The sequence below is a fragment of the Ptiloglossa arizonensis genome, chromosome 9 (genome assembly GCF_051014685.1).
Source record: "Ptiloglossa arizonensis isolate GNS036 chromosome 9, iyPtiAriz1_principal, whole genome shotgun sequence".
Lineage (NCBI taxonomy): Eukaryota > Metazoa > Arthropoda > Insecta > Hymenoptera > Colletidae > Ptiloglossa > Ptiloglossa arizonensis.
Window position 1 is genome coordinate 2254112 of NC_135056.1, and position 12562 is coordinate 2266673.

Consider the following 12562-nt stretch of genomic DNA (forward strand, 5'->3'; position numbering starts at 1 on the left):
TTTGAACTTTAACATGCATTTATTTTCTGAACTATTAGTTGTTTGAAAAAATATTTCAAATAAGCTTAATTTGGTCCCTAATTTTCTCTAAGTAGACGTGTATCTGAAATTTGCAAGTGACCTTGTCTTTTTCAAACGAAACTGTATGTTTTTATTTAGCTAGGTGTGTAGCTGAAACGAATTTATTTACCTATAATACTTTAGTTTTCAAGCCCATTTAAGATCGGTAGATTAACCTTAAAACTTACTTCATTAAACGTCTCGAAATTTCTTTTACTGGAATATTTCATATTATTAATTTCATTGATTCAGTCGTAAACGTAATTTAAAATCACACTATGGATATTATTTATCGTCACTAATGTTTATACTTGCTTCAAAAAATCAGTATTATTGTGACTAACATTACTCATTCATCCTTTCAGAAGCGATTTAATTTACAATGGTTCATTATACGCCTCATTATATGAAAACTACGACGTGAGAGATTTCTAAATCGTCAACACCCAAATAATGTGATGATATAAAATTGTAAATTTTATGCTTGGCCAAGATATTTACATCACCACCAGCGTAGGTATTGCGAGATACAGAGATTTTAACGCTCGAAAAAATTCCAATGAATCCACAAATCAATACTTGATTAATAAAATCTGATATGAGTGAAAATGATGTCTTAAACGGGAGCATATAGTACTATATTTAAGTAACAGATGTCAATTTTAATAAGATTTATAGAATAGATCATTTTCAATATAACACTTTTTTTATCGACTATTATCCATTATAATTAGTAAAACCAGTCCTCAAAATCGACGATCAAAACAGATTTTTGAAAATATCTCAGAGTCTAGTGAACCTAGAATAAAATTTGTATTCAAATTTAGTGTTTTTAAATGTCGGCCAACAAATAAATTTCTAAAAAAGTAATTTGTTTAAACAATATATTTAAAAAACTACTTTTTTAGCCATTTTTCTTGTTAAAATTTAATAAATTTTCCTGTAACTTTATGTGTGTACAGTATGGAGAAAAATAGTTAATGTGTTTTTGGAATTTTTTGTTTCTTGCCATATAACATACATTTTTAGACAGAAAGTGTTTTCCAGTCTGTGTAACAAAGGGTATTTGAACGCAGACTGTACAAGCTATTACACACTTTGACAATATTAAAAATATTAAAAAATCGTTTGTTATCCCTTTGATAGTTGGAATAAGTGTCGTAGGTGTCGTAGGAACTTTTACAACCCAAGTTGCGTTCAACTAATTTGCAGTCGAAAGATCTTCAATTGGAACACAAGTGACAGTCATATGATGTTTTTACCTTGAACTTAAAATTATCCAGGTTGTAAAATATATGGGAGCTCTGAAAAGAACTGGTGGCAACTGACAACACCGAAATAATGAAGTAACATTTTGGGTTTAAAGACAATAATAGAATATAAATATGTAAAATATTTTACATAATATATAAATAAGTAAGTATGTAAATAATACAATATAATAGAACAAATTAAAACTGTAATTACGTATAACATGATAGAATATTAAAACTTTCACTTAAAATATTTATATGAATTTTTTTGAATATGAAAAACACGTCTATTATAAATTATTTGTATAATATTCACAATTTAAATTTAACCTAATGTATTTTTTAACAAAGGTTCAAGAGGTATTCAATTTTATGATTATAATGATTTCATTTCTGCTCAGAATCCATCGCTAACTGTCTTCTTTTAGCTCGAAAAATGTTTACAGCTATTTCGAAAATTAAAGCCAAGCGGCAATTATTATTCAGATAAAAATGATTCATTTTGTTTTATGTATCGGCAATAAACAATCGAACGAAATCTCTATAAATACAGAGATCCTACTACTATGTCAATAGTGACCGCCAGGAGCCAAAACGTAGTGACTACAAGAATTCTGATTCAGGTGAAGCGATCTAGGGACCCATCTTACCTCTACACTGTCCCGCATACTATATCATCTTGTCTGTTACACGCGATACTTGTTTGCTGTTCTGAAGAAATAGACATCAGTGGAAGCATTGAATTAGATATACGCAACTTTTAGGACTAAGTTATTACTAATTTTCTTTTGATTCATGAAATTTTAAATTAATAAATAGGATTTTTGTATTTTCAGCTTGAATTCTTCTTCATTTTTATTTTTTATACTTATTTATATAACAATAATATTTCCTTCCAAATTCATTTTTATAAATATGAAATTTAATCGTAGGTCTAACGGATGAGCCAACTTCAGTTGATAAATTTCGTCGTGGTTATTCAGAGAAAGTGGAGAAAGCGTACATGTCTACAGATTTGTTGAAGGAGTCATCAAGCACGCCAGATGTAAATCCAGGTGATAAAAAATCAGAAGGTATAGACTTTCAATATAAACAGAAAGCTGTCATTTTTTAGTAAAGTGGAAAACAGAAACGTTTAAGTTACAGAGACCTCTTCAAAAAGTTAAAGAAACCGCGGCAGTTATACAAATAGGCAGAATAAGTAAATAAAGGTGAATCCCGTTTTGACAAATAGAAAGCTATTAATCATAGGACACTGACTAGATTTATTAAATCAAGAAAATAACAAGTAATAGTTCATGGTTGTTAATTAATTTACGAAGATTTCAAGCATCTAGTTATTGACTTTGAAAATTTAAGAACACACATAATATAGTGTATATTTAAAATCACACACAATATATAGTGTACATTTAAAAACACACATAATATATTTTCAAAAAAACCACTAAATTAATTACCCATCATTATAGTAATAATTTAGCTGACATAAATGCTGCAGCTGACATTTTCGTATTAAAAATGTAAGATAGTATTTTCAGTCATGGATAACCTAATATTTTTAATACTGACCAGTGGTTTTCAATTGAAAATGTAGAATCTTATTCAATCTTCGTCCGCGATTCCTCACAACTATACTGTACAACCCACTATCTCAGCTAATGGAACCTTTATTTCGTCCCTTTTCATCATTTTGAAAGAAGCAAGTGGACAATTAGATTCATATGTACAACAACGAATGTTTACGGCATTGAATATCCACATCGAGACTTCGAAATTAATTAAATTCATGAAGAAATTATTTAGGACATGACTATCACGTGCATACATTCCGAATGTTTCAAAAAATTTAGTTCCTGTTTTAGATTCATGATGTGATTACAGCGAGATCATCCAAGCTATAACACAACAGGATAAACAGTTACAAACATTTGATATTTTTGAATTTAAAGTTTGTACAAATTTTGCCAGAAAAATATCAGGCTTTGTAATAACATTAAGCAATAATGTAAATCTCGATTCTAATGATTCAATTAATAAATTATCGTTAATGCGTAACCAATTATTAGCTACACGTTACAAAAATTTATTCCGTTATGCGTGGTTTCGATATGAATATATAAATAATAAGTCAGCTAAATTTGAAAATTCTGTAGACTTCTGTTTTACTAATTTAGTTACGATGATTTGTTTCCATTGTAGTGATGTAGTAATACTTCAATTCTTCTGGTGGGAAAAGCATTTATGTTTTAGACATTCTTTTACGGAATGAAAGTTCCAGCTATCAGAAGGATAACAGGATGACTTTTTAATTTTTTTAATATTGTTAATATACGTTTTTGCGCGAATCGGAGAACAATTTTCATCTAAAAAATCACCTATTTTTGTCCATACTTTACACACATAAAATTATAGGAGAACTGGTTAAACTTTAACAAGAAAAATAGCCAGAAAAAGTAATTTTCTGGCCATTTTACTTCCTTATAATGGAAAATAGCTGATAAAAAAAAAGTATTATTTTGATACTTATAAAATGATCTCATTAAAATCTCATGAAAATCTCTATAAATCTCATTAAAATTGGCATTGTCACTTGGATATCTTCCCGTTTAAAACGATATCATTTTTACCCATGACAGATTTCTTTACACAGAGCATTAACCGATACCGATTATGCTGCTAAACTACGATTTTATCAATAATCTCATCGAAAAATGTTCCGTAACCCTTTCTTCTTTTCTTATGTACTTCTTTTTAATATAGCCACTTTCAAAACCAAATGAATCCACAAAGTGCCTGTTATTGATCTAATGAGAATCCATACTGTCACCAATCAGTTGTACATGTGAGGAATTGTACAGGATCAAAGTCAATGATCCTGAAATGTTTGGTGCAGCATACTAGATGAACACTTAGTGAAAGCCATTCTTTTTTAATAGTACAATCTTAAGGCCTGTTTTTGGAAAACATTTCAGTTACAAATTACAAGCAAACTATGGATCATCAAGTTCGAGGAACACTAAATACCATGTATTTCGGTCACTGGATAAAAAAAGGGAGTAGGATACCTTTCTTACTAAGGTCTCCTTATTTAATACCTTTCAACTTTTTTCTGTTGAGCTTCATAAAAGATCAAGTTCATTGGAAATTATTGGAAAAAAGACACTCACGCTAATAATATAAAGAATCGAATTAAGGTTAGGACTAGGTTAGATTATTAGTTGCTGGGTAGCCTCCAAAAAGAACTACAAGCGGCAAGCCTCTGCTCGCTGGACCGTGTATTGCTGGTCGGACGGAATCGCAGACTTAAGATCTGACGGCAATACCTTGCGTGCACCATCCAGCTGTCGTCAAGCTGTCGTCGAGCTGCTGACGACAGTGCGCGCGCGAAAGCAGCCGATCTATATGAATTCCACCGTTCGGCAAGCAGAGCTCTACAGATCGCCAGTAAACTAGCCATGCTGAAAGGAACTCCAAATTCTCAACCAGAATCTATGGAGGCGCCTATACAGTGTTGAACAAACTCAAGCCCTGGGCACCCCCCGATCACCGAGAATCTTAACTCTCAGCTGCTCAGGAACGTGGTCAATGCCCTTCTTGTCCATAATGGGAAAGAGTGAGCCGCGTCCACCGACAGACTCGAACACTTGGTTCACCGAGCTAAGGGTAACCGAGGAGAAGCTAGCTGCAGCCATCCGGAGACTTGGGGCAAAAATACCGCCCCAAGTCGAAACAGTATGATCGCCCGAGTCTGTCTTGGCTCAGAGCATTCTTAGCGGCTGTTCAACCGCTGCCTGGAGACAAGGCAATTCCCTTTCTCCTCGAAGGTATCCAGAATGGACCTCCTCCAGAAAATTTATCTTCTCGACGATGCGGGAAAACTTTTCGAAAGAGTGCTGGCAGCCCGCATCATCAGGCACCTATTGCGAGATGGGATGGCATTGGCGGCATCTTTGGACATTGCCAATGCTTTTAACACCCTACCTGGGGGGGGGGGGGGCGAGTAAGCACCGACTTGAAGACCATGAAGTCGCTACCTATATAAGGGCAGTGATCAAGGACTACCTCTGCAGCAGATGGATACAGTAACTGGGCCGATACGGGATGGAACACAGAGAGGTGCATTTCAAGTTTCCACAGGGGTTCATGCTAGAACCCTCGCTATGGAACCTTGGGTATGACAATATTCTACAGACCGAAGGCCAACTCGACGTCGTCAGCCTAACGTGTTACACTGATGACACGTTAATGCTGGCCGTTGGAGGCGATTGGGATAGAGCTGTCCAACGGGCCGATGATGGTGTTCACGGATTAAACGCCCTCCCCCCCTCCCCGCCCCTAATCTAGGTAGGTGAATTTAATATTGAGGTGAAGTCTCAGATGAAATATCAGGGACTAATCCTCGACAACCGTTAGTATTTTGAGGAACATTTCGGCCTCATAGGCCCACGGGTGGAGAGGATAATCGATTCCCTAAGGCTCTTCCTTAACCTGTGAGGTCCAAGCAGCGGAGTTTACCTCTTCTACACGGCCATTTAGTGGTTCTGCATGGGGCTTACGTTTGGGTGGGCGACTTAGTTGCCTCCTGGTGCAGCATAATACTGCTCCAATGAGTCCATAAGCAGGTGGCATTGTGAGTCATCTGCAGTTAAAGGACCATGTCCTATGAGGCGGCGACCGTTCTGCGAAGTGGTGAAGGTCTTCATGGAAAGCGAGGTTGAAGTCTTCTATATTCTCACAGGCGAGAATGGACTGGGGAGGGCAATATTAGGCCCTCTCTAACCGCGGTGGAGGGGAGCACACTGGCCTTGCGCCTCTTGCCTTCGCCCTTACCCCACCCTGGAAGTAGGTGGCCCCACCATAGACGGAAAATATTCGATATTCGCTCTCGGGGCGAAAAACCAGCGCTCGTGAAACTGCGGGCGGTCTGCCCCCTCGAACATGCGAGGATAACCACCACAGTGGATTTTAGTGGGTAGATCCGGTGTTTCCGGATGCAGGGAATTCCACAGTCCCCAGCTCTACCCCAAGGGGTTGAAGGAGTCTTTTGGAGATTTCCTCCACGTAAAAAAGAAAGCCTTGTAGAGTCAAATTATTCCAGCCTACTACTGGCCACCCGGAGGGCCGGTCGACGATCGACGCCATTCGTCGCATCCAATCCCTTTTGGCCTCGACCGTCTCCCAGGGTGAAATAGTACTGGCAGTATTGTTGGACATTTCTAATGTCTTTAATGCCCTACCCTGGTGGAGGTAGCTTGAGGAACATCGAGTCTCCGCCTATCTAAGGGCAGTGGTCGAGGACTATTACCGTGATAGGTGGATTGAGTATTCAGGCCGATACTCAAGGCCGAGAAGCCCTAGTACGGACCCCTGCTATGGAACCTCGGGTACGTCACAGTTCTACGGGCCGCGGACTATGCGGACGACACTTTGGCCGTCGGGGAGGATTGGAGAAGGGCCGAGGATGGTGCCCGGCGAGTCGTCTAACGAATCAGAGGAATAGGTTTGGAGGTGACTCTAAAAACCGAAGTGCTGACAATCCATGCACCTCGAGGAAAGTCGCTTTCTGCACCCCTGATCTGAATGGGTGAGGCCGTCATCGAAGTGAAGTCCCAGGTAAGGTATCTGGAGTTGATTCTCGACAGCCACTGGCGGTTTAAGTGGCATTTCCAGTCTCTGGCTCCGCGGTTGGACAGGATAGTCAGCTTTCTGGGCGATTTCTCCTCTCCAACCTGGGAAGTCCGAGCGACCGGGTTCGCCACCTCTATGCGGGCATGGTGCATTCGATGGCCCTGTATGAGGCCCTCGTATGGGCGGGCGACCTAGCCATTTTCCGGCGCAGAAGGATCTGACTGCGTCGACTCCATAATCGGCTGTCATTGCGGATCACTCGTGGGTATAGGACAACGTCCTATGAGGCGACGACCGTCCTGGCAGGGATACCTCCGCTGGACTCCCTCGGGCAGAAGGTGGTTTTGGCAGGACGGAAGGTGGAAGCCTTCAGACGCCAGGCCCGGCATTCTATACTCTTGCGGTGGCAGCAGCGGCTGGCCGAACCAATGTTCGACCAACAGACTGTCAATGACATCCGGCCTCTCCTATTGGAGTGGCTAGATAGAAGCTACGGCTCCCTTACCTACCGTATGGTGCAGGTGCTGTTCAGACATGGATGCTTCGGACGGTACCTGCACCGTATAGACAAGGAAGCGACAGCGCGATGCTAGCACTGTTCAGTTGACCAGGATACGGTAGAAGTGTGCCCAGCCTAGACGAGTGAGCGCCGTGTTCTGGTTGGCACGATCAAAGTGGATCTCTCGCTGCTGTGCGTATTAAGAGCCATGTCCGGCAACGAGGGAAAGTAGGCCGTGGCCTCCTTCTGCGAAACCGTAATTTTACAAAAGGAGGCCACAGGATGCAGGCGAGGGTGGGTTCGCGTGAACTCGAATAGGCCTCCCTAAGAGCGCCGGACGAAGGCGGGTTGACCTGGCGCTTTGAATCTCCGTCCGCGCTTCACCCGGGAAGAAGGTAGCTTTTAAATGAACGAGAGGGAGACGCTCTCGGGGGGAGGGACCAACGCTCCTCCTGAAAGCGAACACAAGATAAATTCTGCGCCGACGGCCTGGTGACGCGTTGCGTCTTTGTGCCATTGGGCGCAGCTACGGGGGCCGTGCGCGGTCGTGAGATTGGGACTCACAGACGACCTTCGTGCCGCCACTGCGTAATGTGGCGACGGGGCAGTGTGGCATTGCCACACTTTCCTTTTCGTACCCCTTTAACGAAAATGGGGTTGGGCACGGAAATCACGCTGCACAGGGGGTCATTGAAAGCGTTGATGCGATTTGGTTCTCGGTGGCCCCCCGATAACGTGCAAAGTTGGTCACCGTGGTGGGTTTTAGTGTACAGGTCCCGTATTTGGCCGTTTCACTTGCAAGGAATTCCACATTTTTCCCCACCCCTTGGAGAAAGTTTCCCGAAGATTTTCCTCACGTAAAAAAAACAATCCCACCGCTGACCAGCAAACTGTTGGAGCTGGGCGACCACTCCAGAAGGAGTGGCTGGGTAGAAATTTTGGTAGCCTCATCTATAGTATGGTACGGGTCTTCTCCGGGCATGGTTACTTTAGAAAGTACCTGCACCGTATAGAAAAGGAAGCGACAACGCATTGCTAGCATTGTATCGACGACTAAGACATAGCATGCAGATGTGTACTTCGCTTGGACGGGTAAGTACCGTACCTTGGTAGGGGGAATTTGGAGGGACCTCCCACTGCCAGGCGTGGTGAAAGCACTGCTCAGCAACGCAAGCTCGTCGGTAGGGGGCGTGGAGGACAAGCTCTCTTATGAATATAAAATAAATGATGTCCCCATGGCGCTGGACTCAACTACGGGGCTGCGGACGACCGTAAGATTGGTGTTCATGATCTCCCTTTGTACGGTATGGATAATACTTTCCCAACCCCTACAGTTTTCACATGCTTACAAATTACATTCGTAACACATAATCTACTCTTCAGTAAGTGGGTCCTGATACTTTTTAATACAGTAGATAGCACAATATTCATATTACTTGTTATCATCTTCATCTTCTTTTCTGCTATTATTTGTCTGATATAAGATGCATTCGGCCCGTTAACTATTACTAAGATGCATCTATTTTCTTTTTCTAAAATAGATAAATACACAAAAAAAATAAAACATCAACAATGATTATCAAAATAGTTAGTATTGTCGATGCGATTGGAGCGTTAACACAGTTCCTGCATTCGAAAAATAGTTTGTGTGATCAAAGAGAAAATATTCTTTAATTCTTTTTCACGGTGTTAACAACTAGTTTTAGTGTATCTTTGGTCTATTGTAAATCTGTTAAAACTCCCAATTAATTAATCTAAGCTAAGATTTAATTTTGAGTCCACCATTTTGCTTTTATTGAATATTTATTATTTTTATGAATTCTGACTATTGATTTATAATAAATAAATTTGACATCTCCCGAATACTAATGTAAATATAATAATAAAATATGTAAATATGATAATTAGTAGTAGTAGTTGTTGTATTTCCTCCTGGTACACAGAGATCTGTTTCTTGTTTATACTTCTTTATTATTATATAAACTCAACCTTAACTTAACTTAACCCTTTGCACTCGAAGCCTTTTTCGCTTGTACAAACCAGCAACTGCAAACGATTTTGGCCAAATTAGGCAAACATTTTACAGGTACTTTAAAAACATTTATAAACAAACAAGCGTATACAAATAATAAAATTTCAGCGTTGCTCGAGTTCACACTTCAAATCGGCCGGGCGCCATATCGACGTCGCTCGAGTGCAAAGGATTAAAATAAGTTAATTCTAGTATAAACTTTTACATTGTATAAACATAACCATAGAACCTTTAACATATCACATATAACATATAACATATAACCCATACATCTTGATTTACATTAAACACATACAAATAACCGTACCCTGATCATTCGCATACTTCTTACTATACCTAACTTCGATGAGCGAACTATCTTAAATTACTTTTCAATGTAAACTTCGCTAATTATTCCTTCTTATTCTCGTCCATATTTATTTTCCTTTCCCTTGCTCCACCTCTCCCCCACCCAGTCCTCCTGAGCCTTATTCCTCCTTCCCAACACGTACCTTTCTTAACGCTGTCTCCTTCTCTCCAGCTCCTCTATTCATGCCTCCCTTTTTCCCCCTCCTCCCAACATTATTTTTACATTTTCTTATCAGCCGCCTTCTTCCTCTCCCCACCTCCTAAATACCTCCCACACATACTTCCATCTCCTCCTCATTATCGCACAATTTGCATCCCCTCTCCTTATCCTCTATCCAGTACCATTCCTCTTTTATTTTCTTTCCTAGTTTAAACCTTTCCAATTTCTTTTTACTCCTCTCTGACCAGCCTGCCTCAATATAGCTAGGAATTTCCTCTGTCCTTATCCATTTATATATTCTGTTATATTTCGATCTTCTGCTTTTTTTCTTCATCTTGAATTTCTCTATCATTTTTCTGTACCCCACGAAACTTTTCTCCACCGTTCTTCTTTTCCAAGCCTCTCTCTCTTCTCTCACATCGTTCCCTCCATCAGCCCTCTCTACTTTCCCCATACTCCTTTCTTCTCCTATCTTCCTTCAAACACTCTCTTTCCAGTTTCTCTCCTCTTCCTTCGTTTAATTTCTTCTCAAAAGTTCACGCCATACAAATATTAGCCATTGTATTACTCAAGATTCGGGCAGCCCTTAAGGAGGATTTAAAGGCGACAGTCGCAGAAATGATCTATGGAGCAGATATACGTTTACCTGGTGAATTTTCCGTGTCAGGTGGAATTGAGGAAAATTCCGATTTTGTGAATCGATTAAGAAATTATAGGAAACGTTTAAAGTCCTCACCTAGTACGTGACACGGAACTTGCAAAACTTTTGTATTTAAGAACCTTGCCTTAACGCTATGTGTATCTACTGCGATATGACGCTGTAAAGGATCCGTTACAACCACCTTATGACGGCTCATTTAAAGTTATACAACGTGACGGCAAAAATTTCATTTTATTCATTAATAATAAAGAAATTAGGGTTTCTACCGACAGGTTAAAATCTGCCTTCCTTTTAGCTGACAATGGTAACCACCAACCAGTTGACGATAGCGAAATAGCTCCGCAAAACCATACAGACAATTCATACAGTGACGAAATTATATGAGTAGATCAGAATAAGTCACATTCCACGGAAGATTATCATAAAACGCGATCCAGTAGACGTGTTCGATTTTCTAATTGGTTGCAAGTTGGTTTCTGAGCTATAAATAATATTATATTGTACCGTTAAGGTAAATTATTATTTACTCATTGAATTCTACAAAATTTTATAGTATTCGCATTTGTCCTTCTTTCGTGCTTTTAATACGTTTAATTTCAGTGTAGAATTTAGTTTAAGTTTGGTTCAGTAATTGTTTTTGTTGCGTAATACAGTTATAAGATATTGTTCTTCTTTTGTTGCGATATTACTGGTAAGAGGGTAATGTAGTAGACCTTTGTTGATATTATCCAGTGTGCCTGCACCTGACCAAAATAATTGACCGCTATCCAAGAGAAGTTGATCACAAGAATCAACCTCGGAAACAGTGGAACGGAGATCGATCGCCAACGTTCGAAGGACGTCCGAAATTATATAACAAAATAATAAAATAACGAAGGATAAACCTTGTCTTTGTTATTCGACAAGTAGTAGATATAAATTTTATTGTTTAATAAACTTCCTATTTATTCCCACGAAGCAACATTATTTATCACGTACCTACGCACCATCTCGAAACCAATGACCAAGAATTAAATCGAGTTGAAAGATTTCGTTTCAAAGATCCGATTAAAATTATTTGTAAAGACTCAAACTTCCTTAGATCAATTGTTACTGGTAATGAAACTTGGTATGTTCCATACGATTCAGAAATAAAGCGTCAAAGTGCCGAATGAAAATCGCCAGAACAACCAACTTCGAAGAAATGTCGTTTGCAGAGATCGAAAGTAGAGACAAAGTTGTCTCTACGATCTGTTGTAGAAATCTGTTTCTACGATTCAATTGGAATTATTCACAAGGAATTTATTTCACCAGGTCATACAGTTAATGGTGATTTCTACTTGAGCGTTATGAAGCATTTATTAAAACAAATTCACCGTATTCATCCTCAATATCGTGAAACTGACGGTTAGGCCGTGTTGCACGATAATGCACTGACTTACCGTGCGGCGACTATAGCTGTTTTTTTTAATACAAAAACAAATTACTATATTGCACCATTCGCCATATTCGCCAGATTTAGCACAGTATGATTACTGTTTGTTTCCATGACTTAAAATAACCATGAAAGAAAAGCGTTACGACGACATTCAAGACATTCAAAACGATGTGACGCGTATTCTCAAAGACATTCCACAAAAGAATATAGAACAATCATTTAATACATTACTTGACCGTGCAAATTGTTGTATTGCTGCAAAAGGAATGTATTTGCTATTTTTAACAAGTTCGGTTACTCTTACGACAAAGTGTGTACATATAAACGTTAAAAGTTCTAAAAAGTTCCTCACTGATACTTCGAATAATTGACCCACAAGGTAGTGTATCTTCATACAGCTTATTGTTCCATATAAAACGGATACAAAAATTCAATTCAGACAAACCTTGAAAATCCATCGATTCATCTAGTTGCAGAGAAAAAATGTACCAGTCTCACTAT

At 39.2% G+C, this 12562-nt stretch overlaps 1 protein-coding gene and 1 long non-coding RNA gene across 5 annotated transcripts in view; one reads left to right on the forward strand and one right to left on the reverse strand.

Annotated features, from left to right (window-relative positions):
- The window catches only part of LOC143151614 (uncharacterized), a 42556-nt gene extending 40244 nt beyond the window's left edge, over window positions 1-2312 (forward strand). The window contains exon 6 of the long non-coding RNA XR_012993388.1: window positions 2246-2312. This is a non-coding gene — a long non-coding RNA (uncharacterized LOC143151614). The remainder of the gene's footprint in view (window positions 1-2245) is intronic.
- Tsp66e (Tetraspanin 66E) overlaps window positions 1-12562 on the reverse strand; it is a 112058-nt gene that overhangs the window by 67702 nt on the left and 31794 nt on the right. The gene's annotated exons all lie outside the window — the stretch shown is intronic.